General features: G+C 40.6%; 1 protein-coding gene and 2 pseudogenes across 10 annotated transcripts in view; 1 reads left to right on the top strand and 2 right to left on the bottom strand.

Moving 5' to 3' along the window:
• ULK4 (unc-51 like kinase 4) overlaps positions 1 to 27,747 on the bottom strand; it is a 706,344-nt gene that overhangs the window by 583,890 nt on the left and 94,707 nt on the right. The window lies entirely within an intron of this gene.
• On the bottom strand, positions 3,251 to 3,724 carry LOC114676330 (V-type proton ATPase subunit e 1 pseudogene; annotated as a pseudogene).
• Positions 23,484 to 23,948, top strand: LOC144339561 (18S ribosomal RNA; annotated as a pseudogene).

The following is a 27,747-nucleotide window of genomic DNA, read 5'->3' on the forward strand; positions in this document are numbered from 1 at the left end:
TTCCCGAGGATTACTAACTTACACTACATTCGAATATGTTAGTCTCACAACTGCAGCCCTAAAAAATACAGCAAAGGTACATTCATAGCCCAGGTAAAACGAGCACCAAAATTAGTCATAGCAGCAAACACAGAAGCTAAAAATTGTTCTATGAGATGTCAGATAAGAAATTAAATGAATTCCATCATTTTAAGAAATTAGAAAGCATGTCTTTTAAGAATTCTTTGATGTGAGATGTTTAATTTGTATGCAAAAGTGATTCAAATATGGCAATTCCCCAAATGACATGTACTTCAGCATCACAGCTTAATATAAGAAACAAATCCAGAATGTTTCACTTCATTCTACACAAAAATGTGATTATTATTCAACTCTTGCTTTATTATTTTCAACAAATTTGCCTCTCCTACTGTCCAAAAAGTAACAAAAAAAGAAGTCTATTTAGCTGTGAGATACAAGGGTAAATTCACTGAAATTAACAATGTGGAGGATTTAAATGACATGTCTAAGCTCAGGGCTACAAAGAAGCAAGAAATAATCACATACTGTGTCTGATGTAAAATATGGCATCCTATGGCCCCTCCAAATATACAGTGTACAAAACAACTGAGAAAACTACACCAAAGCAGGAATGGGATACAAAGTACTCCACGAGGACACATTAATAAAAAAAAAAATAAACAAATACATAAGCTCAACTTCAGCTTCAAATCCAACAGGATAGTTTTTCCAGAAAAGTATCTAAGAGTTCAAGACCAGCCTCAGCAACATGGTGAAACCCCATTTCTACAAAAAATACAAAAATTAGCCAGGCGTGGTGGCGCACCCCTGGGGTCCCAGCTACTTGGGAGGCTGTGATGGGTAGACTGTTTGAGCCCTGGAGGCAGAAGTTGCAGTGAGCCCAGACTGCACAACTGTACTCCAGCCTGGATGACACAGTGAGACCCTGTAGAAAAACAAAACAAAACAAAACAAGACTAAGCCAATTAGTCTTCTAATTGCTCTTCCTCACTTCTCACAGCTTTTCTTCCTTTCGTTTCCTATTAGACTGGATAAACTAGGTCCTGGGGTAAAAGACTCCAAAACACAGGGCTTTGTGGAAGAGAGTTTGGAAGTGGCCACTCTCCCTCCAAAGAGATCCAACCCCTCTCTTGACTGAAACTCAGCTATCTTCTGGAAAACAGCATAAACTAGGCTGACTAACTTCTTTTACCACGAATTCTCCCGCACAAACCTGGTTTCTGTAGAGCCCTATTCTCTTTCCCTAGAGGGCCAGCTTTCCCCTTCTCTGAGATGATGCTTCATATCATCTCCTCTACTCAAATCCCTTGGGTACTCATTATTCTCTTTCTAATGAATGATATTTCCAATGTAGTGCTGAATTCAGTTTGCTAGTATTTTGTTGAGGATTTCTGCATCAATATTCATCAGAGATACTAACCCGTGGTTTTCTTTTCTTGATATGTCTTTGTCAGATTTTGGTATACGGTAATACTGGCCTCGTAGAGTAATTCTGGAAGTATTCTCTCCTCGTCTTATTTTTTTTATTTTTTTATTTTTTTATTTACTTATTTATTTGAGTAGTTTGAGTAGGATTGGTATTAGTTGGTTCTGCTTTAAATGTCTGGAAGAATTCAGCAGTGAAGCCATCAGGTCCCTGGCTTTTCTTTACTGGGAGACCATTTATTATGATTTTGATCTCGTTGTTTGTTATTAGTCTGTTCAGATTTTGGATTTCTGCATGGTTCAATCTTGGTAGATTGTATGTATCTAGGAATTTGTCCACTTCTTTTAGATTTTCCAATTTATTGGCATATAATTGGCATAGTAGCCACTAATGGCCCTTTAAATTTCTGCAGTATTAGTTGTAATGTGTCCTTTTTCATTTCTGACTTTATTTATTTGGATCTTCTTTTTTTATTAGTCTGGCTAAAGGTTTGTCATTTTGTTTTAACTCTTCGGAAAAACTATTTTTTGTTTCATTGATCTTTCATATTGTTTCTCCATTTCAATTTCATTTATTTCTGCTCTGATCTTTATTATTTCTTTTCTTCTAATTTTAGATTTGGGTTTCCCTTGCTTTTCTAATTCTTTAAGATGTATTACTAGATTGTTCATTTGAAGTTTTTCCTCTTTTTGACATAGGCGCTTATAGCTATAAGATTACCTCTGAGTACTGCTTTTACTGTATCCCATAAGGGTTTTTTTGTTTTGCTTTGTTTTTGGCAGAATCTCACTTTGTCGCCCAGGCCAGAGTACAGTGGAGCGATCTCGGCTTACTGCAAACCTCCACCACCCAGGTTCAAGAAATTCTTGTGCCTCAGTCTCCCAGGGAGCTGGAATTACAGGCACCTGCCACCATGCCTGGCTACTTTTTGTATTTTTAGTAGGGACGGGGTTTCACCATGTTGGCCAGGTGGTCTCGAACTCCTGACCTCAAGTGATTCGCCTGCCTCGGCCTCCCAGAGTGCTGGGATTACAGGCATGAGGCACCATGCCCAGCCTCCCAAAGGTTTTGGTAGGTTGTATTTACATTATCATTTGTTTCCAGAAATTTTTCAATTTTTTTTTTTAAAACCAGGCTGGAGTACAGTGGCATGACCTCAGGTCACTGCAACCTCCACCTCCTGGACTCAAGCGATCCTCCCACCTCAGCCTCCCAAGTAATGGGGACTACAGGGACATGCCACCATGCTTGGCTAATTTTTGTTTTTGTTTTGTTTTGTTTTGTTTTTGTAGAGACAAGGTTTCACCATGCTGCCTAGGATGGTCTGGAACTCCTGGCCTCATGTGACCTACCTCGGTCTCCCAAAGTGTCGGGATTATAGGCATGAGCCACAGTTCCTGGCCCAAATTCCTTTTTTTTTTCCCCATAGAAAGCAGAAAAATAATTTATTCCAAAAAGATGGCAGAAATACTCAATTTATCCTGAAAATACAGTAAGGTGTAATTCTGTTGAGATAGCTCTTCCCTCTGAAAATGCTTTCCTACTGACTGCCCCACTGGAGTCTTATTTGTCTTGCAGCAGTTTCTAAACACTTCATTGATTCTCAAGTGAGAAGGCAGGAGCCATCTTCAAGTGCCAGATTCCAAGAAGAGAGTAACGTATCTCTCAGAAGAAGAGCATCTTGTATCTCAGAAGAGTACGTAATCATTTTGTGGAGTCAGCACAGTTCAGTTTAAGTAGGCACATAATTCATTAAAGTGTTAAAAAGTGAAGGAAAAAACACTACATTGTAGAATAAGACATTTAAATGTGGTGCTAATGTTTGAGGCAACTGATGGCCAAAATGGGCAAGTCAAGAAAGGCAGTCTGGTTTGGAGGTGATTTTGCATCTAGAAGGCATTCTCTCCTCGTGACCTCAAAGACTGAGCACTGTAGAGCACATCTTCTTCCTCAAGGCCAACGATGCTTCAGACACCAGATGGCTTCATTTTTCAACTGTGGTCCACAGAGAGGGTTGAGTTGGGCCAGAACTGAAATCAGCCAAAAGAGACAGCAGAAAACCGGACAGGTCACCAATGTGGTAATGATAACTCCCCAGTAAGGACCCGTAGGGATAAGCCAAGGCACCAAGAAGCCAACGAAGCCCCAGAACATGCTCATCACAGTGAGAGGCACCATGAGGCCATGATACGCCATGGTCACTGCCTGAGCTGCCAGCCTCTGCCCTGCCACCTCATTTCCCAAATTCCTTCTTCTTCTTTGTGTTGTTTTGTTTGTTTTTTGAGACGGAGTCTCACTCTTTCACCCAGGCTGGAGTGCAGTGGCGCAATCTCAGCTCACTGCAACCTCTGACTCCCAGGTTCAAGCAATTCTCCTGCCTCGGCCTCCTGAGTAGCTAGGATTACAGGCGCATGCCACCATGCCCGGCTAATTTTTGTTTGTTTTTTTGTTTGTTTTTTAGTAGAGACAGGATTTCACCATGTCGGTCAGACTGCTCTCGAACTCCTGACCTTGTGATCCACCCACCTTGGCATCCCAAAGTGCTGGGATTACAGGCGTGAGCCACCACTCCTGGCCCCCAAATTCCTTTGTAATTTCTTCACTGACCCACTCTTCAGGAGCATATTGTTTACTTTCCATGTATTTATAAAGTTTCCAAAATTCTTATTAATTTCTAGTTTTACTCCGTAGCTGTCAGAAAAGAGGCTTGATATTATTTCAATTTTTTTAATGCTTTAAGACTTGTTTTGTGATCTAAAATGTGTTCTAACCTTGAGAATAATTCATGTCTGAGAAAAAGAATGTGTATTCTGCAGCTCTTGGACGAAATGTTCTGTAAATATTAGATCCTTTTTGTCTATAATGCAGATTAAGTCTGATGCTTCTTTGTTGATTTCTGTCTGGGAGATCTGTCCAATGCTGAAAATGGCTTTTGAAGTCTCCAGCCATTATTGTATCATGGCCTCTCTCTTTAGCTCTAATAATATTCCCTTTATATATCTAGGTGCTCCAGTGTTGGGTACATACATATTTTACATTGTTATATCACCTTGCTGAACTGACCCCTTTATCATTATGTAGTGACCTTCTTTGGCTCTTCTTGCAGATTCTGTTTTGAAATCTATTTTATCTAATGTAAATATAACTACTCCCACTCTTTTTTGGTTTCCACTGGCATGCAATATTTTTTTCCATCCCTTTATTTTCAGCCTGTGTGTGTCTATATAGGTAAAGTGTGTTTCTTATAGGCAACAATCAATGGGTCTTGTTTTTTCATCGGCCAGTCTCTGTCTTTTGATGGGAAAGTTTAGTCCATTTATATCCAATGTTATTGTTGATAAGTAAGGACTTACTCCTGCCATTTTGTTATTTGTTTTCTGGTTGTTTTGTGATCTTCTCTTCCTTCTTTCTTTCCCATTATTTTAACCTGATAACTTCACACTATTTACAAAAACCAACAAAGAAAAAGAAAAGTAATAAAAACTCTATGCCTTAATTTCATGCCCCTGCTTTTAAACGTTTTGCTGTTTCTATTTATATCTTATTTTATTGACCATCTTGAAAAATTGATGTAATTATTACTTTTGATTGGCTCATATTTTAGTCTTTCTACTTATGGTAGAAGTAGTTTACACACCACAATTACAGTGTTACAATATTCTGTGTTTTTCTGTGTACTTAAAATTACCAGTGAGATTTCTAACTTTAGATGATTATTTCTCATCACTGTCCTTTTCTTTCTGACGGAAGTATTCCCTTTAGCATTTCTTGTAGGACAGGTCTGGTATTAATGAAATCCCTCAGGTTTTGTTTATCTGGGAAAGTCTTTATTTCTCCATCACATTTTAAGGATATTTTCACCAGATATATTCTTCTAGGATAAAAGTTATTTTCCTTCAGTACTTTAAATATGACATGCCACTCTCTCCTGGCCTTTAAGGTTTACACTGAAAAGTGTGCTGCCAGATGTACCGGAGCTCCATTTTATGTTATTTCTTTCTTTTCTCTTGCTGCTTGTAGGATCCTTTCTTTATTCTTGACCTTTGGGAGTTTGATTATTGAATGCTTTGAGGTTGTCTTCTTTGGGTTAAATCTGCTTGGTGTTCTATAACCTTCTCGTACTTGGATACTGACATCTTTCTCTAGGTTCAGGAAATTTTCTGTTATTATCCTTTTGAATAAACTTTTTACCTCTATCTTTCTCTACCTCCTCTTTAAGGCCAATAACATTTAGACTTTCTCTTTTGAGGCTATTTTCTAGATCTTGTAGGCATGCTTCTTGTTTTTCCTTTTTTGCGACAGGGTCTCAGTCTGTCACCCAGGCTGGAATGCAGTGGCATGATCTCAACTCACTGCAACCTCCACCTCCAGGGCTCAAGCAATCCTCCCACCTCAGCTTCCAGAGTAGCTAAGACCACAGGCTCACACCATCAGACCCAGCTAATTTTTGTATTTTTTGTAGAGACAGGATTTCACCATGTTGCCCAGGCTGGTCTCAAACTCCTGAGCTCAAGCAGCCGAGTCTCAGCCTCCCTAAGGGCTGGGATTACAAGTATGATACTGCGCCCAGCCTGTGTATTTTCAATTAGCCAGTCTTCAACCTCACTAAGTCTTTCTTCTGCCTAATAAATTCTGCTATTAAAGGACTCTGATATATTTTTCAGGGTGCCAACTGTATTTTTCAGCTTCAGAATTTCTGCTTGATTCTTTTTAATTATTTCAATCTCTTTGTTAAATTTATCTGATAGAATTCTAAATTACTTGTGTTATCTTTAATTTCTTTGAGTTTCCTCAACATAGCTGTTTTGAATTCTCTCTCTGAAAGGTCATATATCTCTGTTTCTCCAGGATTGGTCCCTCGTGCCTTATTTATAAAGTTCATTGGTGAGGTCATGTTTTCCTGGATGGTGTTGATAGCAGATATTCTTCAGTGTCTGGGCATTGAAGAGTTAGGTATTTATTATAGTCTTCACTGTTTCAGCTTATTTGTAGTCATCCTTCTTGGGAAGGCTTTTCAGATATTTGAAAGGACTTGGGTGTTGTGATCTAAGCTGTATCTGCTTTAGGGGCACCCCATGCCCAACAACACTGTAGTTCTTGCAGACTCATACATGTACTGCCTTGATGGTCTTAGATAAGATCTGGAAGAATTCTCTAGATCACCAGGCATACACTCTTATTCCCTTCCCTTACTTTCTCCCAAACATACAGAGTCAGTCTCTCTGTCTCTTTCTTTCTCCCCCGCTCCCTCTTCCCCCTTCCCCCACGTTTCTTTCTCTCTCTCTCTGTTCTGAGCCACCTAAAGACCTAAAGCTTGGGGTGGAGTGACACAAGCATCCCTGTGGCCACCACCACTGTGACAGCACTGGGTCAGACCTGAACCCAGAGAAGTGCTAGGTCTTACCCAAGGCCTGCTATAACCACTCCCTAGCTACTGCTTATGTTCATTCAAGGCCCTGGGGCTGTACAATCAGATATGGCAAAGCCAGCCAGGCCTGTCCTTCCCTTCAGGGCAGCAAGGTCCCCCAAGTCCCAGGTGGGTCCAGAAGTGCCATCCAGGAGTCAGGGACTAGAGTCAAAAACCTTAGAAGTCTACCTGGTGTGCATACTGCAGCTGAACTGGTACTGAAACTACACAAAGCAGTCCTTCCCTTCCTCCTTCCCCTTTCCAAAGGGAGAGGATCCTCACCGGTAGCCACCACCAGGCAATGAGGACTCCTGCCAGACTACCACTGATGTTCCCTTGAGGCCCAAGATCTCTTAAGTCAGCTTGTCATAAATGCTGCCTGACCTGGGCCTCACCCTTCAGGACAGTGGGCTCCCTGTCTGGCCCAGGAGGTGCAGAAATGCCATCCAAGAGTCAAGTCCTGAAATTGGGGATCCCAAGAGCCCTTTTGGTGCTCTATCCTCTTTGGTCATGCTGGTACCTAAGGTGCAAGACAAAGTCCCCTTTAGTTTTCCCTCTGCTTTTCTCAAGCAGGAAGAGTTTTGCCCCATACACCACAACTGGTCATGTGGTAAGTCTCACCTGAAGCCAGCAAGTCATACAGACTCACCAAGGCCCTCAAAATGTAATATGGGGGTATCACTGCTGGTTATTCAGGGTCCAAAGGCTTTTCAGTTCACAGGTAATGAATGCTGACAGCACTGGGTCCTTTCCCTCAAGGCAACAGGTTCCCTTCCGGCCCAGGTTGTTCTAGAAATACCGTCTGGGAGCCAGGGCTGAAACAGGGGCCTCATGACTTTAACTGGTGCCCTATCTTGCTGTGGCTGGGCTGGTATCCTACGTGCAAGACAAAGTCCTCCCCGCTCTTCCCTCTTGTCTCCTCAAGCAGGAAGGGTCTTTTTTGGAGCCGCGAGCTGTGCAGCCTGGGGTTGGGGGAGGAATGAAGCCAGCACGTCCCAGCTGCCCCAGCTGGCATCTCAGTATGTCTCATGCCCCCTCAGTCTCTTGTCTCTGGGCCTAATTCAGCACTAAGACTCACTTACAAGTTGCAGTCCTTATAGCCTAGACTGCCTTTCAACATTACTTGTACACACAGAGTGCTGCAGCACTCAGTGGTAAGATTTGCAGGAACTCAAGCTCCCACCACTGGGATGAGTGACTCCCCTTTGGCTAAGGCTGGATTACATGCCCTCTCCATGGGCAGGCGTCAGCTGAGTTTGGTCTCGGTTTCCTTTCTGCTCTAACAGGACACCACTGAGTTCAGTGTCTCACAATTGCTATGTTCTCCCTCCCCCGGTGCCCAGAGATGTTCTCCACACCAGGCTGCTGCTAGGGCAGGGATCGGGGAGTGGTACTGGCAATTCAGAAGTGTTTTTTTGGTTTTTTTTTAATGCCTCTTTCAGCGATATGAGGTTAAAACCAGGTACTGAGTGCTCACCCGATTTTTGGTACTATGAGTGCTCACCTGATTTTTGGTTCTTATAAAGGTGCTTTTACCATGTAGATATTTGTTAACTTGGTGTCCTTGCAGGAGGGATGACAGATGGAATCCTCTATTCCACCATCTTGCTCTGCCTCATTATTCTCTTTCTCACGGTGACCCTGCTGTACCCCAGAGTCAGAAGCCACTATATATTAGATAGCTCATTCAAGGCTGGGCATGGTGGCTCACGCCTGTAATCCCAGCACTTTGGGAGGCCAAGGCCAAGCCGATTGTTTGAGTCCAGGAGCTCAAGAAGATAACTCATCATCCAACACCAAATCTTACCCACTTCATTTACATGTATTCATCTTTTCTTCCTGTTACAGTGGATAAAGTGTCCCTTCCTTCTCTGATCTAAGTTCAATTACCCTGGGTCATTCCCTTCCACCCACTTTAAGAATTATCTACCTTCAAACAATTTTAGACATGATTTCCCTAAACTGAGTTGGTCCACACCCATTCAGCCTCATCTACCACCACATGCAAGCTGTATCTACATCATAAGACCTCCACTATGCTGTTATCGTTCATGCTGTGTTGCTTGTGTTGTACCTTCTCATAAAGCTAAGTAGACCTGATGTTGAGTGAATATAATTAAGTATCAATATATATTAATGCAGCAGTCCCCAACCTTTTTGGAACCAGAGATCAGTTTTGTGGAAGACAATTTTTGAATGGACCAGGGTTAGGGGGATGGTTTTGGGATGAAACTGTACTGCCTCAGATCATCAGGCATCAGTTAGATTTTCATACAGTGTGCACAACCTACATCCCTCACATGAGGAGTTCACAGTAGGGTTCACACTCCTATGAGAATGGAATGCCACTGCTGATCTGACAGGAGGCAGAGCTCAGGCAATAATGCTCACTGGCCCGCTGCTCACCTCGTGCTGTGCAGCCCGGTTCCTAACAGGCCATAAACCAGTCCTGGTCCACAGCCCAGTTTGGGGACCCCTGTATTAATATATCTACTGTAATATGCACTTGTATATGTGTTTGTGTGCATTCACAGTATATGTGTGTTGAATTCATCAGTGAAGTCATCTAAGCCTGGAACTGTTATTGTGGGAAGGTTTTTAATAATGTACGAACAGATACAGGGCTCCCAAAATTTTTCTATCAGTTCCAGAAAGTTCTGTTATTCAAGCACTTTTTCCACTTAGGTTGTCAAGTATGAAGTTATTCAGACTATCCCCTTAGTATCCTTTAACATACATTGGATTCATACTGCTATCTCCTAGTCTTGACGTTGGTAATTTGTATTTTCTCTTTATTTTCTTTTGCTCAATCTAGCTAGAGATTTAAGAAATTTATGCAATTTATCAATATGAACTATTGGCTTGGTTTCATCTCTTTTTTTATTCTTTTCTACCTCTGGGAACACATGACATCATAATTTTTTATCTATTGTTACTTATCGAGTTCATTGAGTTCAGCTCTTATTTTTATTATTGCCTTTATTTGAATTGCATTGGGTTTAATTTGCTCTCCTTTTTCTAGCTTCTTAAACTGGAACTTAAAACATTCTTGATTTCTAATATAGTAGCTCCCAAAGTATAGTCCCTAAACCAGCAGCATCAAAAGCCACAAGGGCACTTACTGGAAATGCAAATTATTGTGCCCCACTCAAAATCTATAGAATGAGAAACTTTGGAGGTAGGGTCTGACAATCTGTTTTGTTGTTTTAAGAGGGCAAGGTGTCACCTAGGCTGGAGTGCAGTGATGACATCCTGGCTCACTGCTAATTCCACCTCACAGGTTCAAGTGATTCTCATGCCTCAGCCTCCCAAGTAGCTGGGATTACCAGTGTGTACTACCACGCCCAGATAATTTTTGTACTTTTAGTAGACAGGGTTTCTATTAAACCATCCTTGACTAGGCTGGTCTCAAGCTCCTGGCCTCAAGTGATCTGTCCACCTCAGCCTCCCAAAGTGCTGGGATTACAGGCATGAATCACCACGCCCAGCCTGACAATCTGTGTTTTAACAAACCTTCCGGGCAACTGTGATGCACAGAGTTTTCAGAACTATTGCTCTAATCTGAGGATTTCAGCTATGAATTATTTCACTCTTACCCCAACTTCAGCAGCATCACAAACATGGTGATGCGTTGGGTTCCCCTTATTACTCACTTTTAAATATTTTCTAAAAATTTGTGAGATTTTATTGACCCATGAGTTACAAGTATTTTTCTTAATTTCCCAACATTTGGGGGATTTTCTAGATTTCCTCTTGTTAGACATTTCTAATTTAATTCCAACATGGTCAGAGAACATATTCTAAATACTTTCAATATTTTGTTATAAAGATATGTTTTATGGCCAAGACTGTGGTCTGTTTTAGTGACTATTCAGTGTGCTTTCAAAATAAAGGTATTGTACAATTGTGGGAATTAGCATTCCATAAATGTTAATTATTTCAATATCATTAATATCATTCAAATCTTCCATGTTCTTACATAATTTTTATCTACTTATTTTAAAGATATCCAACAATAATGAATTTGTCATTATCAAGTTCTCCTTTTAGTTCTGTCAATTTTCTTTCATATATTTTAAAGTAGTCTCATTTTACACAGACAAATTAAGGATTGTTAATGCTTCCTAATGAACTGAAATTTTCATTATTATGAACTGTTTTTATCTCTAGTAATACTCCCTTAATTTCTACTGTGTTACTAATATAGCTACTTAAGCTTTCTTGTTACTAGTGTTTCCATGGTATATCTTCTTCTGTTTTTTAAGTCTAACCTCCTATTTAAAGTATGTCTCATATGAACTATATATAGCTAGGTTTTTGTTTTTGTTTTTATTTTGAGATGGAGTCTCACTCTGTCACCCAGGCTGGAGTGCAGTAGTGGGATCTCGGCTCACTGTAACCTAGGCCTCCAGGTTTCAAGCCATTCTCCTGCCTCAGCCTCCCAAGTAGCTGGGATTACAGAGGCATGCACCACCACACCCACCTAATTTTTTTGTATTTTTTTTTAGTAGAGACAGGTTTCACCACGTTGGTCAGGGTGGTCTTGAACTCCTGACCTCAAGTGATCCACCTGCCTTGGCCTCCCAAAGTGCTGGGATTACAGCTGTAAGCCACTGCACCAGCGTAGGTCTTTTTTTTTTTTCCCAACCTAATATAACAATCTCTGCTTTTTGACAGGAATATTTAGGCTACTCATATTTAATCCCAGCTGCTGCTTTCTGCTGGGTTCCGTTTAGCACATGCACAGCTTCAAAGTTAGCCAATGACTGTAGAGGAACTTGTACACATATTTTATGACTCTGCCCTTACTATGATTTTTCCCTACTCATTTTCCACCACCCTATCACTGCAGGGCCAAATTCCAACCTCAGTTCCTTGACCCAGGAAGAAGTCACTTTCTGCCTAAACTCTATTCCCTTGGTGTGAACTTAGCACATCTGCAGAAGGATAAACTAGTTAAACGTCCAGCTCGGCCAGGTCACTTCCCTTCTTTCAAGTAGTGTGTTGCCTCCAGTTTCTGCCTACTTTTGTTTTTATATTCTGTCCAGATGTATTATTATTATTACTGGCAAGATGGTAAGCCCAATACAACTCCTTGACCATTATCAGAACCAGGAGCCCAGGTGTGGTTTTGATGTTAATTTCCCAGTTTGGGAGAAGTGTAAATTCATACCCCAAAACATGAATAAAATTGGAAAAAAAAAACTGCAGTTGAAAAATTATATGGAAGACTTTTTTTCTCCCTCTTTCTAGAGCTGAAGATAAAAATCAAAAACTCCGGCCAGATGCGGTGGCTCACGCCTGTAATCCCAGCACTTCGGGAGGCCAAGGCAGGTGGATCACGAAGTCAGGAGTTCAAGACCAGCCTGGCCGAGATGGTGAAACCCCATCTCTACTAAAAATACAAAATTAGCCAGGCATGGTGTTAGGCGCCTGTAATCCCAGCTACTCGGGAGGCTGAGGCAGAGAACTGCTTGAACCTGGGAGGCAGAAGTTGCAGTGAGCCAAGATCGCGCCACTGCACTCCAGCCTGGGTGACAGGGTGAGACTCTATCTCAAATAAATAAATAAATAAACAGACGTATTTGTTATCTCTCTATGTAGGTAAGTGAGTTGCTTTTTTTTTTTTTTTTTTTTTCCAAATTCCCCATTTTATTAAAAGGATAGCTCTCCAAGGCTCTTAGCTCCATCTAACTGCTTCAGGCAAACCTCAAGCCTCATCTTTTATTCTTAAATTGTATCAAACCTCAAAAGTATTATACAACAGCAATAACCACCATCTCATCTTGTCCCAGACAGCCTTAAAGTGTTACCATTTCAGGATTTTAGTTGTCCCCATTTCTGACTTTTGAAAATTTCCCTCACTTTCTTGTTCATTCATATGTGTATTCCAAAGTCTTTTTGTTACATTTTACCCCACATTTTTAGGTTTGTTTGTTTCGTGTTTGTTTTGTTTTTTGTTTTTGAGATGGAGTCTCACTCTGTCGCCCATGCTGGAGTGCAGTGGCGTGATCTCGGCTCACTGCAACCTCTGCCTCCCAGGTTCAAGCAATTCTCCTGTCTCAGCCTCCCAAGTGGCTGGGATTACAGGCGCCCACCACCACACCCGACTAATTTTTGCATTTTTAGTAGAGACAGGGTTTCACCATATTGGTCAGGCTGGTCTCAAACTCCTGACCTCAGGTGATCCACCCACCTCGGCCTCCCAATGTGCTGGGATTACAGGTGTGAGCCACTGCACCCGCCCTCTAGGTTTGTTTTTGTGTTGCTTTTTTTTTTTTTTTTTTTTTTTGATGTGGGAGGATCACTCATAATTTACAAGATTATCTCAATAGCTAAATTGCTATAATTAGAAGACCACATGTTATTTTAATAAGAATATTTACAAAACCGTAATAAATGCTACATGGAAAAATATAGGGAAAAATAAGTCCATATATATATAACTGATACATCTCAGAAAGTGCTACAAGTGCTGTTTGTTCTTGATAAAAGTTATACATTGAAAATGAGGGCTATGGAAAATAAGGACAATGACAGAACTATGTGCAGTTGTTCTAGTAATGAAAAGCAATACTACTCAAGCTAGGAGAGAGAGAAGAGGAAGTGGTGCAATCGTGCATCTTAACACAGAGCAAGAGCCCAAAGAGGAGCACACAATACCACAGCGTTTGAAATAGATTCATCATACACTATGTTTAGAGTTTCCAAAAGCACACAATTTTCAGAAAGAACTAAGTTAAATAATGCTTCAAATCACCATATAACCACTTTTAACATAAAATTCAATTCTATAACCAATTCAGTAGAAAGCTAAAGAACATACTGTCAATATTCTTAAGTCAGTCACTCTTAAAGAACTGAATCATAAAATGTGATTATCCCACAAAAAAACATGAGGACATAGAACGTAAAATAAATTTTTCAAATTAAATTAGAGGCCAGCATTATTCTAAGTGAAGTAACTCAGGAAGAGAAATCCAAATATCGTATGTTCCCAATTATAAGTGGGAGCTAAGCTATGGGTATGCAAAGGCATACGGAGTGGTATAACGGACACTGGATACTCACAAGTGGGGGAGGGGGAGAGGGATTTTAAAAACTACATATTGAGTACAATGTACACTACCCAGGTGACCAGTGTACTAAAATGTCAGACTTCACCATTATACAACTCATCCATGTAATCAAAAACCACTTGTTTTTCAAAAGCTATTAAAATAAAAAATATATATTAAAAGTAAATTAATTAATTAGAGGTCAGGTACAGTGGCTCATGCCTGTAATCCCAGCACTTTGGAAGGCTGAGGCAGGTGGATTGCTTGTCACCATAAGTTAGAGACCAGCCTGGGAAATAATACCACACACCATCTCTACTAAAAGTAAAAATTAAAAGATTAGCTAGGCATGGTGACATGTACCTGTAGTCCCAGTTACTGCGGAGGCTGAGGTGGGAGGATCAGCTGAGCCCAGGAGTATGAAGTTGCAGTAAGCCATGATCATGTTACTGCACTCCAACCTGGGCAACAGAGCAAGACCCTGCCTCAAAAAACAAAAATTAAATTAGATTAATTTCAAAAACAATAATGGTGATAATAACGTTACACAGCATGATGAACTTAGTGAATTCACAATCTGTTGAGGCCACGTGTGATGGCTCATGCCTGTAATCCCAACACTTTGGGAGGCTGAGGTGGATGGATCACTTGAGCCCAGGAGTTTAGGACCAGCCTGGCACATGGTACACAGTAAGCATTCAATAAAGGTTGGCTAAAATTATTTTTAAAAATTCAAAAAAGACCAGCCTGGTCAACATAGGGAGACTACGTCTCTACAAAAAATAAAAAATATAAAAATAGCTGGCCATGGTGACATGCACCTCTAGTACTAGCTACTTAGGAGGCTGAGGTGGGAAGATGGCTTAAGCCCAAGGTAGTGAGCTATGATTGTGCCACTGCAGTCCAGCCTCAACAACACAATGAAAGTCCATCTCAAAAATAAAAATAGTAATAATCTGTTGAAAATAAAGAGAAAATACAATGTCAATTAATGACAATTAATACAATAACATTTCCTGAACTAAAATTGTATGTTTTATTTTAGAAAAATGTTAAAACAGCAGTTATAATCTACATAAGTTTTAATATTATATTCTTATTGCATACATCACATGAGAGCGAAAGTGGCACTGCAAAGGAAAAGATGTACCTTTACAGTGGAGCTCTCTGGCAGCACTACTTTAATCAAATGATCAAAGTAGGCGCAACTAATAAAACCTGACACTGCATGCTTCCTGATGAGTTGAAATACGAAGTACTCAATATCACCTATTATGTTCTTACCAAAAAAAATGGTTTAACCTGAATCTAATGAAGCTTCCAGACCTAACCTACAGTTTATAGGAAATGTGTGAACTAGAGGAATAAGTTAGCAATACCGAGAAAAAGTATATATGCGTATCTTCTGATGCCATACCAAACTCAGTAACCATTAACGTTAAAATAAAAGAGGAAACTGGTAAATACTTACGTAACATGATTTTATGCCAACACCAAGTATTAAGGAGAATACAGAGCACTGACCATTCTTTTCAGAGGTCAGATCTAGGTACTATTGTTTCTTAAAAAGAGAAAAATTCCCAGTTTATTTATAGCTTTTCAATTCAGAGAAATACCGAGAAAAAGCAAACAGACAAATCTGGAATGTGGAACATTCTACAGGACAAACAGCCTGGACTCTCCAAGAATCAATACAATGTGGCAAGAAAAAATAGAGGAACAATTCTAGAAAAACCATTAGGAAAGAGACTCCTACAGTGAATTATAGAGAGCACCAAGTTGTTTCTTCTAAAGATGCAAAGGTGATTTATTTTTAGGAATTCCATTAATATAATCCACCTATTAATAGAGATAGGAAGAAAAAAAAAATCCTAGAGAACCCAGACTGCATTCTCTAACTACATCTTCTAACAAAAACTAAACAAGATTCCTTATAGAAGTGGTTTCAAAACTAGGGGTTGACTATTCCCGAAACAAGCCTGTGAAAGCTCACTGCCAAGAAGCCAGCAAGCTATCAGAGACAGGAGTAGGCTCGTGTCAAAGGGAGAAAGGAGCAAACTTGAAAGAGCTCCCACTGGATGGAGATGAAACAATGTAAGCATTGAAAAGACTAACAACTGCAAAGGACTAGATGATCTACATACATACATCTGTAAGTTCTTAAGAATATAAAATCAATCTCACTGCACACTTAAGGAGATTTCTAAGGTACCAACTCTTTATTCTGAAAACTGACCTATGAAGAGGAACAATCAAGCATTTATCTTGCCTTGCAAAACAAACCCTATTTTAGAATAACCAAATAGTTGATCAGGGAAAGATCTTCTACAAGAAGACTTCCAACTACAAATAGAAAGGAAATTACAGAATAAGAAAATTATCATTTTGCAACTCTAAAGGATGACTACATGTAAACAATAATCGATTGATGTTAAAACTATGAAATAAAAGAGTGATGAGTTCCTGACTCACAGATGAGGGTATGAAGAAAACAAAGAGTGATGGCAATGTTTATAATAAGGCTGGCAACATCTGACTCTAGTGATCAACTGTAACCCCTCTAATAGAGGCATTTAATGTTTAGTTGTCTCACTTTCTATGAAGCAATAGGAAAAATACAGCACCAACTATGACAAATTCCTATTTCCCCAAGCTATCCCCCCCATAAAAGTACTGAATCAAGGGTCCACATCTAAGCAGCTGTGTGCAAGAAAGGAAAGGCAGGTGATAAAGGACTATGTTAAATAATACCAAAAGGGTGCAATAAAGCTTCTGGTATTCCAATTTGGGCCAAGACAAGGGAAAATTTGTCTGTAACAAATAAATGACACTAAAAAATAAGAGACCAGGAATTAAGAGACTTAAGGGTCACATTATCTAAACAACCCTCCTAACGCTAACTGCCTGACTCCTACCTCTCATGATTATAGCGAGCCAATGCAACAAACCTTCCTCACAAAAGAAACGTTACCTTTCCATAATAATTTTTCTACAAATCACTTTAATTCTGACATTCATGGCTACAGAACTAATTATATTCTATATCCTATTTGAAACTACCCTCATTCCTACCCTAATTATCATCACCAAATGAGGCAACCAAGCAGAACGTCTCAACGCAAGCACATATTTTCTATTCTACACGCTAACCGGCTCTCTACCCCTACTCATTATACTAAACCACACCTACAACAACACAGGTTCATTAAATATTATACTACTAACACTCACAAACCAAAAACTAACAACCACCTGATCTCATGGCTTTACCTGACTAGCATGCATAATAGCCTTTATGACAAAAATACCCCTATATGGTCTACACCTATGGCTCCCTAAAGCTCATGTTGAAGCCCCTATTGCAGGATCAATAGTTCTTGCCGCAGTACTCCTAAAACTAGGTGGCTACGGCATAATACGACTTACTTCCATTCTTAACCCCTTAACAGAATACATAGCCTATCCATTCCTTATGTTATCCCTATGAGGCATAATCATAACAAGCTCAACATGTCTCCGACAAACAGATCTAAAATCACTCATCGCATACTCTTCTGTAAGTCACATAGCTCTAGTAATTGTAGCCTCCCTTATTCAAACCCCCTGAAGCTTCTCTGGCGCAACTACTCTTATAGTTGCCCACGGACTCACCTCCTCCATATATTTCTGCTTAGCTAATTCAAACTATGAGCGTACCCACAGCCGTATCATACTACTATCCCGAGGACTCCAAATCCTACTCCCACTAATAGCCTTTTGATGATTCACAGCAAATCTTACCAATCTTGCCCTACCCCCCACTATTAATCTACTAGGCGAGCTCTTTGTAATCGCAACCTCATTTTCCTGATCCCATATTACCATTATACTAACAGGACTTAACATACTAATCACAGCCCTCTACTCTCTCCACATATTCATTACAATGCAACGAGGAACACTTACACACCACATAATTAACATAAAACCCCCCTTCACACGAGAAAACATATTAATATTTATACACCTCGCCCCAATTATTCTTCTATCCCTCAACCCCAACATCATTCTAGGGTTTACTTCCTGTAAATATAGTTTAATCAAAACATTAGATTGTGAATCTAACTATAGAAGCTTACCACTTCTTATTTACCGAGAAAACTCGCAAGGACTGCTAATCCACGTCTCCGTACTTAAAACTACGGTTTTCTTAACTTTTAAAGGATAACAGCTATCCATTGGCCTTAGGAGCCAAAAATATTGGTGCAACTCCAAATAAAAGTAATAATTATGTACACTCCTATTATAATAACAACCCTTATCTCCCTAACTCTTCCAATTTTTGCCACCCTCATCAACCCCAACAAAAAATGCTCATACCCAAACTATGTAAAAATAACCGTAATATATGCTTTTATTACTAGTCTTCCTTCAACAACTTTATACATCTTCTTAAACCAAGAAACAACCATTTGGAGTTGACATTGGGTAATAACCCAAACATTAAATCTAACATTAAGCTTTAAACTAGATTACTTCTCCATAATATTCATTCCAATCGCACTATTCATTACCTGGTCCATTATAGAATTCTCGCTATGGTACATAAGCTCAGACTCAAACATCAACCAATTCTTCAAATACCTCCTTATTTTCCTCACTGCCATACTAATTCTAGTCACTGCTAATAACCTTTTCCAACTCTTCATCGGCTGAGAAGGCGTAGGAATTATATCTTTCCTCCTAATTAGCTGATGACACGCTCGAACGGATGCCAATACGGCAGCCATCCAAGCAATCCTATACAACCGCATTGGTGACATTGGTCTTATCCTAGCTATAACATGATTTCTCCTACATTACAACTCATGAGACTTTCAACAAATATTAGCCCTAAATTCCAACTTAAACCTCCTTCCACTGACAGGCGTTCTCCTAGCAGCAGCAGGAAAATCAGCTCAATTTGGCCTTCACCCCTGACTACCCTCTGCCATAGAAGGCCCAACTCCGGTCTCAGCTCTACTTCATTCTAGCACCATAGTCGCCAGAGTATTCTTGCTCATTCGCTTCCATCCTTTAATAGAAAACAATACATTAATTCAAAATCTTACATTATGCCTGGGGGCTATTACCACCCTATTTACAGCCATCTGTGCCCTCACACAAAACGACATTAAAAAAATTGTAGCCTTCTCTACCTCAAGCCAACTAGGTCTAATAATAGTCACCATTGGCATTAACCAACCATACCTAGCATTCCTACACATCTGTACTCATGCCTTCTTTAAAGCCATACTTTTTATATGCTCCGGATGCATTATCCACAACCTAAACAACGAACAAGACATTCGAAAAATAGGAGGCCTATTTAAAACAATACCCCTCACTTCAACTTCCCTAATCATTGGCAACCTGGCACTCACAGGAATACCCTTCCTCACAGGCTTCTATTCCAAAGACCTCATTATCGAAACCACAAATACGTCGTATACCAACGCCTGAGCCCTATTTATTACTCTCATCGCTACCTCCCTAACAAGTGCCTACAGTACTCGAACCATTCTCCTCACCCTAACGGGACAACCCCGCTTCCCAACTCTAACAAACATTAACGAAAATAACCCCGCTCTACTAAACCCAATTAAACGCCTCACAATAGGCAGCATAATCACAGGATTTCTTATCACCAATAACATCCCCCCTACTTCGCTCCCTCAGCCAACAATACCCCTCTATTTAAAACTCTCAGCCCTATACGCAACTGCCTTAGGTTTCCTAGCAGCCCTGGACCTCGCCCTTATAACAAACAAACTAAAAGTAAAAAACCCATCACAAATATTTAAATTTTCCAACATACTAGGGTATTTTCCCACCACAATTCACCGTACAATCCCCTATCAAAATCTACTTATAAGTCAAAACTTAGCCCTTCTCCTATTAGACTCAACATGATTAGAAAAATCCATACCCAAAATAATCTCACAAACACACATCACTGCTTCCATAACTGTAACCACCCAAAAAGGCATAATCAAACTCTACTCCCTCTCTTTCCTTATCCCCCTCATCCTAACCCTACTTCTAATGATATAATCTATTGCCCCGAGCAATCTCAATCACAATGTATACACCAACAAATAGCGTTCAACCAGCAACTACTACCAATCAACGCCCGTAATCATATAAGGCACCCGCACCAATAGAATCACCTCGAATTAACCCCGATCCCTCCCCCTCAAAAATCACCCAATCACCCATATCACTAAAACTAACCACTACTACTACCACTTCATCCAAACTTAAGACCCATAAAACTAACACCACTTCCATCATCAATCCTACTAAAAGACCCCCTGGAACCTCAAATCCTGAACCTCATGTCTCAGGATATTCTTCAATAGCCATTGCTATAGTATAACCAAAAACAACTATCATACCCCCCAGATAAACCAAAAACATTATTAAGCCCATATAAGCCCCCCCACAACTTAAAATGATCACACAACCAACTACACCACTAACAATTAACGCTAAACCCCCGTAAATAGGAGAAGGCTTAGAAGAAAAACCCACAAACCCCATAACTAACAATACACTTAATGTAAATAAAATATACGTCATTGCTTCCATATGGACTCCAACCATAACCAATGATATGAAAAACCATCGTTGTACTTCAACTATAAAAGCACCAATGATTTCAATACGCAAATCCAACCCAATCATAAAAATAATCAACCGTTCCCTCATTGATTTACCCACCCCATCTAACCTTTCCATATGGTGAAACTTCGGCTCACTTCTTGCAGGCTGCCTAATTCTACAAATCATTACAGGCCTATTCTTAGCAATACACTACTCACCGGACATCTCCTCTGCTTTCTCCTCAATCGCACATATCACCCGAGATGTAAACTACGGCTGAACCATCCGCTACCTCCACGCTAATGGTGCCTCTATGCTCTTCATTTGTCTTTTCCTACACATGGGTCGAGGCCTCTACTACGGCTCATACCTCCTCCTAGAAACCTGAAACATTGGTATTGTACTCCTTCTTATAACCATAACAACAGCTTTCATAGGCTACGTCCTCCCATGGGGCCAAATATCATTCTGAGGGGCAACGGTAATCACAAATTTACTATCAGCAATCCCATATATCGGAACCAATCTCGTTCAGTGAATCTGAGGTGGATACGCCATTGATAGCCCCATTCTCACACGATTCTTCACCTTACACTTTATCTTACCCTTCATCATCGTCGCCCTCACAACCGTACACTTACTATTCCTACACGAAACAGGATCAAACAACCCCTGCGGAATCTCCTCCAACTCAGATAAAATCGCCTTTCACCCCTACTACACAGTTAAAGACATCCTAGGTCTAGTTCTTCTTCTCTTCATCCTAGCAATACTAGTACTATTCTCACCTAATCTCCTAAACAACCCAGACAACTATATTCCAGCCGACCCACTAAACACCCCTCCACACATTAAGCCAGAATGATATTTCCTATTCGCATACGCAATCCTACGATCTGTCCCCAACAAACTGGGAGGCGTATTAGCACTTTTCCTATCAATCCTCATCCTAGCAGTCATCCCCACACTTCACAAATCCAAACAACAAAGCATAATATTCCACCCACTCAGCCAGTTCCTATTCTGACTCCTAATCACAATCCTATTAACTCTCACCTGAATTGGAAGCGAACCAGTAACCCAACCCCTCATCATTATTGGCCAAATAGCATCCGTAATATACTTTACCACAATTCTAATCCTAATACCACTGGTCTCCCTAATCGAAAACAACCTACTCAAGTGAACTTGCCCTCGTAGTATAAATTAATACACTGGCCTTGTAAACCAGAAATGAAACATCCTTCCTAGGGCAATCAGAAAGAAAGTACCTAACTCCACCACCAACACCAAAGCTGGCATTCTAACTTAAACTACTTTCTGTATTCTTATGTCGTATAAGCCTTACAATGTAACTCTAGCATTACTATGTAATTCGTGCATTACTGCTAGCCAACATGTATAATATTTAGTACTATATATGCTTAACTGTACATAACACATACCATTACACATCAACCCAATATCCTTGAAAAACATGCTTACAAGCAGGAACTCTAATGGACACCTCAACAATAATACATAATACGGCCTTTCCAAAGTTCAACCCACCCCCCCACGAATATCAACTAAACCAGCTCATGCCAGCCGTCCACAGTACATCAAATTGTTCATTGGACATAGCACATATTCATTAAATAATCCTCCTCACCACGGATGCCCCCCCTCACTTAGGAGTCCCTTGCTCACCATCCTCCGTGAAATCAATATCCCGCACAAGAGTGCTACTCTCCTCGCTCCGGGCCCGTAACTCGTGGGGGTAGCTATACTTGAGCTGTATCCGGCATCTGGTTCTTACCTCAGGGCCATAACAACCAAGATCGCCCACACGTTCCCCTTAAATAAGACATCTCGATGGATCACGGGTCTATCACCCTATTAACCAGTCACGGGAGCTCTCCATGCATTTGGTATCTTTTATCTCTGGTCCGCACGCAACCCCATCGCAGAATGCTGACTCCCACCACATCTCGTCCTGAATGCGCCTGTCTTTGATTCCTAGTACGTGCAGTTGTTGATTGCACCTACGTTCAATATTCTAGCCCCACACAAGTTCCAACAAGGTGTTATTTAATTCATGCTTGTAGGACATACCAATAACCAGTTCCGCAACACCACTCCCACCATACCACAAAACCACAATAAAATTTCACCAAACCCCCCGACCGCCATCTCCAACCTTCATCCAAAACCCACTTTTGCCAAACCCCAAAAACAAAAGTCTTAATATGTCCGGTCAGAGCTTGTATTTTCATCTTTTAGGTGTGCACGACTCTAACTGCCATCCCCTCAACTAATAAATATTTACTTCACTAAACACTCTTAACACCAACCCACAACAGGCTTTTTCTCCACAACCCCAAAGAAACTACCCCACAATTATGCTCATACCTCCGTTTATGTAGCTTAAACCCGCCTAAAGCAAGACACTGAAAATGCCTAGATGGGTTTGCACACCCCATAAACAAATAGGCTTGGTCCTGGCCTTTCTATTGGCTCTTGGCAAGATTACACATGCAAGCATCCCCATCCCGGTGAAGACGCCCTATAAATCATCATGACCAAGAGGAGCAAGCATCAAGCATGCATATGCAGCTCAAAATGCTTTGCCTAGCCACACCCCCACGGGAGACAGCAGTGACAAATATTTAGCAATAAACGAAAGTTTAACTAAGCTATGCTATATTAAGGGTTGGTTAATTTCGTGCCAGCCACCGCGGTCACACGATTAACCCTAGCTAATAGAGATCGGTGTAGAGGGTGTTTAAGATCTGACATAATAAAGCTAAACTCCATCTAAACTGTAAAACCCTAGCTGATGTAAAATAAACTACGAAAGTGGCTTTAAAACTTCTGAGCACACAATAGCCAGGACCCAAACTGGGATTAGACACCCCACTATGCTTGGCCCGAAACCTCAATAGTTAAATAACAAAACTACTCGCCAGAATACTACAAGCACCAACAGCTTGAAACTCAAAGGACTTGACGGTGCTTTACATCCCCCTAGAGGAGCCTGTTCCATAATCGATAAACCCCGATCCACCCCATCCTCTCTTGCTCAGCCTATATACCGCCATCTTCAGCAAACCCTGATGAAGGTTACAAAGTGAGCGCAAATGCCCTCCACCGCAAAAACGTTAGGTCAAGGTGTAGCCCATGAGACGGTAAAAAATGGGCTACATTTTCTATCTCAGAAAACTCCACGAAAGCTCTTATGAAATCTAAGAGTCCAAGGAGGATTTAGCAGTAAATTAAGAATAGAGTGCTTAATTGAACCAGGCCATAAAGCGCGCACACACCGCCCGTCACTCCCCTCAAATATACTTAAGGAACATCTTAACTAAACGCCCTAATATTTATATAGAGGGGATAAGTCGTAACACGGTAAGTGTACTGGAAGGTGCACTTGGATAAATCAAGGCATAGCTTAATATAAAGCACCTGGCTTACACCCAGAAAATCTCAATATTATTTGATTGCCTTGAGCTAATACTAGCCCTAAGCATAACCAACACTAATACCAAGCCAACATACACTAAATCATTCACCTACACAAAGTATAGGCGATAGAAATTTTAATCTGGCGCTATAGATACAGTACCGTAAGGGAAAGATAGAAAACCACCCAAGCACAAAATAGCAAGGATTAACTCCTGTACCTTTCGCATAATGGATTAGCTAGAAACAATTTCACAAAGAGAACTACAAGCCAAATTCCCCGAAACCAGACGAGCTACCCAAAAACAGCTAAAAGAGCGCACCCATCTATGTGGCAAAATAGTGGGAAGATTTCTGGGTAGAGGTGACAAGCCTACCGAGCCTGGTGATAGCTGGTTATCCAAGACAGAATCTTAGTTCGACCTTAAGCTTACCTGCAGAACCACCTAATCCCCCTGTAAGCTTAATTGCTAGTCTAAAGAGGGACAGCTCTTTAGACACTAGGAAAAAACCTTACAGAGAGAGTAAAAACCCCAATTACTATAGTTGGCCTAAAGGCAGCCATCAATTAAGAAAGCGTTCAAGCTCAACATCAACTACCCCAAAAATACCAAACACATAACTGAACTCCTCACACCACATTGGATTAATCTATCACCCTATAGAAGCAATAATGCTAGTATAAGTAACATGAATATTTTCTCCACTGCATAAGCCTAAATCAGACCGAAAGCCTCACCGATACTTAACAGCCCGGCATAGCAAGCACAAACAAGCCCATGCTACCTTCACTGTTAACCCAACACAGGCATGCTTTAAGGAAAGATTAAAAAAAGTAAAAGGAACTCGGCAAACTCAAACCCCGCCTGTTTACCAAAAACATCACCTCTAGCATTACTAGTATTAGAGGCACTGCCTGCCCAGTGACACACGTTTAACGGCCGCGGTACCCTGACCGTGCAAAGGTAGCATAATCACTTGTTCTTTAAATAGGGACTCGCATGAATGGCACAACGAGGGTTTAACTGTCTCTTACTTTTAACCAGTGAAATTGACCTGTCCGTGAAGAGACGGACATAAAATAATAAGACAAGAAGACCCTATGGAGCTTTAATTTATTAATGCAATCAAAAACCATATAAACCCACGGACCTTTAAACTACTACACCTGCATTAAAAATTTTGGTTGGGGTGACCTCGGAGCACAACCAAACCTCCGAACAATACATGCTAAGACTACACAAGTCAAAGCGAACTAATATTCACAATTGATCCAATAATTTGATCAACGGAACAAGTTACCCTAGGGATAACAGCGCAATTCTATTCTAGAGTCCATATCGACAATAGAGCTTACGACCTCGATGTTGGATCAGGACATCCTAATGGTGCAGCAGCTATCAAGGGTTCGTTTGTTCAACGATTAAAGTCCTACGTGATCTGAGTTCAGACCGGAGCAATCCAGGTCGGTTTCTATCTATTATATATTTCTCCCTGTACGAAAGGACAAGAGAAATAAGGCCCACTTCATAAAGCGCCTTCATTACATAAATGACCTAATCTCAATTTAGCAAAATATCACATATTCTACCCAAAAACAGGGTTTGTTAAGATGGCAGAGCCCGGTAATTGCATAAAACTTAAAACTTTACAACCAGAGGTTCAACTCCTCTTCTTAACACCATGGCCATGATAAACCTTTTACACTCCTAATTATATCTACATTAGCTGCCATAGCATTCCTCACACTCGTTGAACGAAAGTTACTAGGCTACATACAGCTACGAAAAGGACCCAATATTGTAGGCCCATATGGACTATTACAACCCTTTGCTGATGCAATAAAACTTTTCACTAAAGAACCCCTAAAACCCTCAACATCTACCACTACCCTCTATATTACCGCACCCGCTCTAGCCTTCTTCATTGCTCTTCTCCTATGAACTCCCCTCCCCATACCTAATGCCCTAATCAACTTCAATCTAGGACTCCTATTCATCCTAGCCATATCTAGCCTAATTGTCTACTCCATCCTATGATCAGGATGAGCATCAAATTCAAACTACGCCCTAATTGGAGCCCTACGAGCCGTCGCTCAAACAATTTCATACGAAGTTACCCTCGCCATTATCCTACTATCAGTCCTACTAACAAGTGGCTCAATTAACCTCAATATACTCATTACAACGCAAGAACACCTATGACTTCTCCTACCATCATGACCCTTAGCTATAATATGATTTACTTCCACACTAGCAGAAACAAATCGAACCCCCTTTGATCTCATAGAAGGCGAATCAGAATTAGTATCAGGTGTTAACATTGAATACGCTGCAGGTCCATTCGCCCTATTCTTCATAGCCGAATACATAAACATCATCATAATAAACGCCCTAACAACCACAATTTTCCTAGGCACATTCTACCCCATCCATTCACCAGAACTATTCACAATATGCTTCACCATCAAAACACTCCTCCTAACTTCCTTATTCCTATGAATCCGAGCAGCATACCCCCGATTCCATTACGACCAACTCATACACCTACTATGAAAAAGTTTCCTCCCACTCACACTAGCACTACTCATATGAAACACCTCAATACCCGTCGCAATTTCTAGCATTCCCCCTCAAACCTAGAAATATGTCTGACAAAAGAGTTACTTTGATAGAGTAAATAATAGAGGCCCCAACCCTCTTATTTCTAGGATTATAGGTATCGAACCTACCCCTGAGAATCCAAACTTCTCCGTGCTACCTCATACACTCTATCCTAAAGTAAGGTCAGCTAAACAAGCTATCGGGCCCATACCCCGAAAATGTTGGTCACATCCTTCCCGTACTAATCAACCCACTAGCTCAACTTATCATCTACACCACAATAATCACAGGTACACTCACCACAACACTAAGCTCACACTGATTTCTCGCCTGAGCAGGCCTAGAAATAAACATACTAGCCTTTGTCCCAATTCTAATAAAAAAAACAAATCTCCGCTCTACAGAAGCTGCTACCAAATATTTCCTAATACAATCTACCGCATCTATAATCCTCATAATAGCAATTATCTCTAACAATCTATTATCAGGGTGCTGAACAATAACAAGTTACATTAACCAACTTCCGTCTCTAATAATAACAATCGCTCTTGCCATAAAACTAGGAATAGCCCCCTTTCACTTCTGAGTTCCAGAAGTCACCCAAGGAACACCCCTAACTTCCGGCCTACTCCTCCTTACATGGCAAAAACTAGCCCCCATCTCAATCATATACCAAATTCATCCATCAATCAACATCTACACCCTCCTAACTCTTTCTACCCTATCCATTGTAATGGGCAGTTGAGGAGGTCTTAACCAAACACAATTACGCAAAATCCTAGGATACTCTTCAATCACTCACATGGGCTGAATAATGATAGCACTGGTATACAACCCAACTATTACAATTCTTTATTTAACCATATATATCATCCTAACAACTACCATATTCCTGATCCTTAACCTGAACTCAAGCACCACAACTCTCATACTATCCCGCACCTGAAACAAATCGATCCACCTAGCACCACTAACAGCATCCATCCTCATATCTCTAGGGGGCTTACCCCCTTTCACTGGCTTCCTACCCAAGTGAATTATTATTCAAGAACTCACAATGAACAACAACTTTCTCATTCCCTCTATTATAATTACCATAACTCTACTTAACCTATACTTCTACATACGCCTAATCTACACCATCTCCCTAACACTATTCCCCACATC

This window comes from Macaca mulatta, chromosome 2, assembly GCF_049350105.2.
Source record: "Macaca mulatta isolate MMU2019108-1 chromosome 2, T2T-MMU8v2.0, whole genome shotgun sequence".
NCBI lineage: Eukaryota > Metazoa > Chordata > Mammalia > Primates > Cercopithecidae > Macaca > Macaca mulatta.